The sequence below is a fragment of the Lipotes vexillifer genome, unplaced genomic scaffold, assembly GCF_000442215.2.
Source record: "Lipotes vexillifer unplaced genomic scaffold, Lipotes_vexillifer_v1.1 scaffold1261, whole genome shotgun sequence".
NCBI classification, from domain to species: Eukaryota; Metazoa; Chordata; class Mammalia; order Artiodactyla; family Lipotidae; genus Lipotes; species Lipotes vexillifer.
Genome location: NW_006796548.1, coordinates 470110 through 476445, shown reverse-complemented (window position 1 = coordinate 476445; position 6336 = coordinate 470110).

Genomic DNA, 6336 nt, shown 5'->3' with positions numbered 1-6336 from the left:
AGAGGCGCTTTAATTTCCTAACCAGTGCTGAACCCTGAGGTGCTCCAGAAAGAGTAACAGGGGCAGAGGAAGGGGACGGTTAGCTGTTTGAATTTCCTGTTCTGCAGTTTGCTTGGTGTTAATTTTTGGTTTAATAAAGAATTTGGCAAAGTTGAGACTGCATCTGCTGGCTGGACAGGAGGGACCCTGGGCCTGGCCACGTGTGGGTTGACGTGGGTGTGTCTGGGAGTTTCTGTGCACAGATACAGCAGAGCTAAAGTGTTAGGGATGGGAGGGGGCAGCCTTGCCAGCTGCTTGTCTGAGGTCCTTAACCATCACTGTGCGCCAGGGTTCAGCTGTTGCCATGGTGGGGCTCTGGAAGCATTTTGCAAGTATTTTGAACTGGGTGGAAGAGGTGATGGGAGAGAAGGCAGCACTAGGTTGAGGGGAGAGAGAGAAAAATGAGGCTTTTGAAGGGGCATAGACACTTAGAGATCGTTAGAGAGGAAAAGGAGAGCAAGTTGCAATGGATTTAAAATTTTTCAGTTACCAAGACTTTTTCCTTTGGAGAGTTGGGGGTCACCGCCGTAATCCCTACGCGTCTCTGTGTGTATCTGAGGGTCTCTGCGTGTGCGCACCTCTTGCCAGCTCCTGGGGACTGATACTGGAGAAAGCCAAGGGCCTTGGCCTGGGGCGTGGGGGTGGACATTCAGGATGGGGTTGGAGGCTGGTGTTACAGGGCAGGATGGTGCTGCTTTGCCTGGGGCCTGGAGTGAGCTCTTAACAGCAGCTACAACTGTAAGGCATCTCTGTGTGTGTACCTCCGGAGAGCTGAGTCTAGGCATTGCCATGGGAACTAACTGCCTCCTCACTACCTAACCCAGGGTCCAGAAGCAGGGCCTGGCTTGGAGGAGAGAACTTGTGGCAGGACCCCACCGTTCACCCCTGCCCCGGCCTGAAGGGGTGTATCTCTTCCCACCCCTTCTCTGAAGTCTACCCATGTACCAGCCTCACCCTGGGCTGGGAAAGATGGGGCAATAGTTGGGGCAGTCCCACTTCTCTGCCCCATGAGCTGTGCTGCTGCCCTACCCGCGGCCGACAGCAGAGGGGGCCCTAGGCCTTGGGATGGAGGTCGGGGCTGGCAGGACTGGAGGCCAAGCTGGAGGCGGGACGAAGTGTGGGAATTTAGCCGTAGGGATTGGGCGCGTGTGTGTGGGTGGGGTGGGGTGCCGGGGGTGGGACAAGGTGGGGGGACTGGGCAGGTGAGCCGGGGGTGGGGGGGAGCTCCGAGGGCCTTGTGAGGGCCTCAGTGCTATATGCAAATTACCCAGATTACCCTGCAACCTGCGGCTTGACTCAAGTCGGCAGCAACTTGGGTCATTTTCTTAACACAGGGCAGTTGGGGGACGGCTATGCGCCCCCTCCCTCCAAGCCCAGGACTTCCTTCCAGGGATACGGGAGACCGTTTGCTGCCTTCCCGAGCACTCAGGGAAGAAAAAGCTCCGTACTCTGGGCTGGGACTTCCTTTCGGAGCGTCAGTTTTCCCCTCTGTAGATGGAAGTGATCATGCGGCCCTCTGGCACCTCGCCCCGCAGAGAGGGCTATAGGTGAACCCCGAAACTCAGCCTGCTTCGAGGCTGGCTGCTGGACAGCATGACCTCCACCCACCTTTTGGCGCTAGTCCACAAGGCCCTTGCCTTTCTTTTGGCAGAGGAGGCCGGGAGCGCGGACTAGGCGAGCTGTTGCTAGGGGGCGTGACCGGAGGTTGCTGGGCTCGGGTTGCTAAGCAACGCTGGGCGGGGCTCACGTTGCTGGGCCGGAGTAGGCGTATCAGGGGACCCGAAGGGCCAGCTAAGCTTCCCTCGGTTTTAAGGGAAGGCGGCCGTCGACGCTGCTCTCCCCGCGACTTTCTGTGGGCTTCAGCTTCCCCTGGGCAGGACGCCGTCTCGGAGGGTCCTTCCGGTCACACCCTCCGAGACTCCGTTATCCTCTGGGCTCTGGAGCGAGGAACCCTGGGTCTTTGTGCACGTGTCTACGCGTTTGCTTGTGCGGTAGGGGGAGGGAGGGTCGCTTTTGGGTTTCCATAGCAGCCGCTCCAGTGTCACCCCATTGCTCCCAAAGGTTTGAGCGGTTGCGTGTGCAAATTTACATATATCTGCATGTCATTAACATAGAGGCGGAGCCGGAACTTGTTTGGGCAACTATCCCTGGACAGTTCCGTTTGCTTCTCTCTCATCCCGCCTGATGGGCACGTGGGCCGCGCATGCGTGAGTGTTTTGCTTATTAATGTTCCCAGATTTGGGGTGGGCAGGTGAACTGTAATAGTGACCACCGGTTCCCAGGCCCCGCAGTCACCTCATAGAGCTGTTTGGATGAATCTGTCCACATACCCTTGACCAAAGACCCAGTCCCAACGGGCAGTGCCAGGCCTGGTTGGAATCCCAGTTCTGCCCTTTCTTGTCTGTGTGGCCTTGGGCAAGTTTAGTTGTCCTCTCTATGGCTCAGTTTCCTTCTCTGTGGATAGGGATACTAATCCCTAACTCATCAAGTTATGTGAGGGTTCAATGGGATGCCACTTTTACATGCATTTCTTGCTGCTCTTGGCATACAGAATCCACTCAGTGGTAGCTCTCTCCCTCCCTCCATGGAGCCCAGCTCCTCTCAGGCCCCAGCCAAAGCAAACTGACTTCTTTGCAGCTCATGTCATGACAACTAAACACCCAGAAGAACTTCCAGATGTCAGGGCACACTGGGTTCGAGGCATAGGATGAGGACTATTAGTTTGCCTGTTTGTCTTTCTTGGAGGCTGGAGGCCAGGTTGGTGAGAAACACGGACACCCCCCCCCCATCACCACCACTACCACACACACCTTTACACCCTTGTCTCTCTCAGTGGCCAACTGTTTCCAGAAACCTTGCATTTCTGTCTCAAAACGGCAGCAGGGAGGTTGAGAGACTTAAGAGCCAGAGCTAAGGTGATCGAGAAAGTACTCTCCAGGACTGAGATGTCTGGGATGAAGCAGGGTCCAGCACGAGGCTAAGGTCAGAAACTTTGCTTGAAGAGCCATATATCTGAGCCTTTACCAGAGAGGACTGGGGGACCCTGGGGCCACTCCTTTGCCCTTTCTGGTCCTCAGGGTCCCCACTGTGGACAACTGGGACTCTTCTGCTGTGATTTGGGGTGGAGGGCTCAGTATGGAGAACCCTCTCACTGCTGCAGCTCTGTAGCAGTGCCATGGAGGAAGTGAGTTTTCTGTTGGGGCAGAGGCTGTGAGGTACCCTACCCCTTGAGCGTGGCTGGGATGGAGCAGTAGATATCCTGGAAGTTCTTGTTCTTACTTGGACTCTAATTGTTCCAGATAGCCTCTTCAAAAGCTGGGAAGTCCTTCCTGGGTCTAACTTTACCTTCCTGCTCTGGCAGAAGCTCCTTCTCTCCCTAATTTTTGCTGGTGTCTCTGTAACCTTAACAGCCTTGACTGATAGGGTCAGAGGGGAGGCAGAGCAGGTGTTAAAGGAGGAGAATCAGTTCCACTCTGTGTTGGTCGCTTAGTCCTCAGTTAGGTTCAGATAATTAAAATAAATGAGATTGTCTCCTATCCTGGGTAGAGGAAGGTTATTGGTGATGAAGAGGGAGTATAGAAGCTGGATTCCGATTGGTTGGTTGGCTTCCTGGAGGAGGTAGAATTACCTGGGGGCCATACCCTGCAGTTCGTTGTCACTCTGACACTATGCAGGACTACTGTCTGCCGGCGGATGGCAGTGAGCCACTTCCTTCCCTCGTAGCCACCTGTGCTCCACAGGTAAGGATTCTAGGGACAGGCTGAGAGCCTGGCAGTGCCCAGTTGGCCTGCTTGTGTCCCGCTCTGGGGGCCAATTAAGTCTCCATCTCTAGCCGCGCCGATTAACAGTTAATAAGGCAGCAAACACCTGCAGCTATGGAGGCGAATTAAGAGCAACAGTCGGCATAATACACAACCCGATAAGTGAGCAATTAACAACCGGAGAAAGATTAATAGAAGCAATTACATCCTACTCGGGGCTCTGTAAATACGACTGTCAATGGCTGACGGATTCAGTGCAGTCTCTCCTGGCCCCGCCCCAGGCTGCAGCCTCTGCAGGGAGGGAGTCAGGCCAGCCAGCCTGTGGATTCAGGACCACAGAGTCATATATACATGGGAAGTGTGCATATACACAAATGTAGACATACATAGACAGACATGCTCACGGAGATAGTCCACAAAGTGCAGTCACGCAGATACACACATCCTGTACTGTCACCCACACTCACATTGACACAACACAGGGCTACACATTGGTCGTTTGGAAATACACACCGACATACACAGGAAAATACCCACAGTGTCATAAACAGATACTTCCCTGTTTTAGGCAGAGCCACACAGACAACCAGACACACAGTGACACTCACATATACAATTTGGATATATAGACACACAGTTCCATACTCCTAGGGTCCCGGATGCATATGGCATCTGTCCTCCTTTGATGCCCACCTTGCAAAGTGTTGTGCATAGTGGGTGAGAGCTGCAGCTGGGCATTGGTTTGAGAGTACTGGAGTGCGGGTAGGAAGGGACAGAATATTTGTGAACATGTATGCAAGCATGTCTGTGTGCATGTAAGTCTAAGCGTGTATGTCCTGGCAAGAGTGTGTTTTACCGATGTATGGGCATGTTCCTGTGTGTAAGCACGCATGTGTCTATACATCTGAGTGCCTGTACGAGTGTCCGCGTGTCGTGATGTGTGCACGGGAACGGGTACATGTGCTTGTGTGCAGCGGATCTGTGACTACACACGTGGGTTTCCAGTTCATGTGTGATGCTGTGTCAGTGCCCAGGTCTGGGTAACTGTGTCACTGTACCTCAAAGTGGCTTTATGTGTGTCCTGTCTCTGTGTTGGAGCAGATGAGGGAATTCTCTGTGGGATGCTTCCCGGGGAACCTGTGACTTCTGCTGACCCCAGGGTCTACCTCCAGGGATCGAGGCTCAGAGACTGTCAAACATCCTCCAAGACTCCTTGGTTTTCCTCACAGGGACTTCCAGCCCCTCTAGTGGGACTCAGCACCATTGGGCCTCACCCAGGTAGGAGGAGAGAAATGAAAACAGTTTCTAAAGGAATGGACTTGGAGGTTAATTTTTCCTGGTTGAAAGCTGAGTCAGGAGTTCACTGAGAATGCTCACCGTCCTCTCAAGGCCACAGCTCCAGTCCCCACCGGGCCCTTTTCACTCCAGCCTCCACCTTGGAGCTTCCCATGGAAAACCCCCAGACCCAAGACTCATGCACTTAGCTCACAGCCTGGGACATACGCCATCATACACAGAAACCCCAGACCACAAGGATATAGTCATGCAGACACACAAACATAGACGATCGTGAATATAAACACATAAAATTCTACTCACAGTCACACCCAGACCTATCTGCCCATGCACAGTCTCACCTCACACACAAAATCACACACACGGGCTCCCATGCAGTGATGCCCACACACACCTGCACTCCCACGTGCCCACACTCCCATCCCTCTCTGAGATGAGCCTAGTGCCAAGCCCGAGGGCCCAGAGGGTCGTCCTGCAACAGGTCCCCCCACTTCTCCCAACACTAGTCTGGCCAGACGGCGGAGGCCTCCAGGCCCCAGGAGAATTCTCCCTCACTGCTAACCCGCCGGCTGACAGGCGGGCACACTGAGGCCTGGCTCTGCCAGAGGGGTGCATGGTGTAAATAAGGGGGTCATGAGGCTCGACAACATCCCCCATCCCCCGCCCGAGACCCAGATGCGGCCTGCCCCAGGGCCTCTCACTGTTGGGCAGGGAGGAGCTTCTGAGCAGAAACACACATTTACAGGGATTTACACGGAGCCACCCACACAGACGCAGACCTCCACAGGACACAAAAGGACCCAGACACAGGCAGTGTCTGGCGCTCCCCCTTTAGCAGCCCGTCAGTGGCACCCCCTTCCAAGGCATGAGCCACTCGCCAAAGCCAGGGCTGACCTTGCAGATCGCCTGGCCAGGCCCCTCACTCCCCCTCGGCCTCCCACCATATAATGAAAGCAGACGGGAAACAGATCTGAGGGCCCCCAAAGCCAAAACATCCGCCTGTCAGTCTCTCCTTCTGTCAGTCAATCGAGCCTTCTGTTTGACTTTTATTCATTCAGGCCTTGTTTTTCACTTGTTCATTTGTTCACTCACTCATTCAACCAATAAGGACGTTAAACAAATCATTACTTTCAGGCTAATAACCTGGCTGCCCTCCTGGCCTCCTGGCCTCCTGGCCTAGGGATGCAATTGCTGGGAAGGGAGAAAAGGTGGGTCTGGGCTCCGAGGAAGAAAGGGAAAG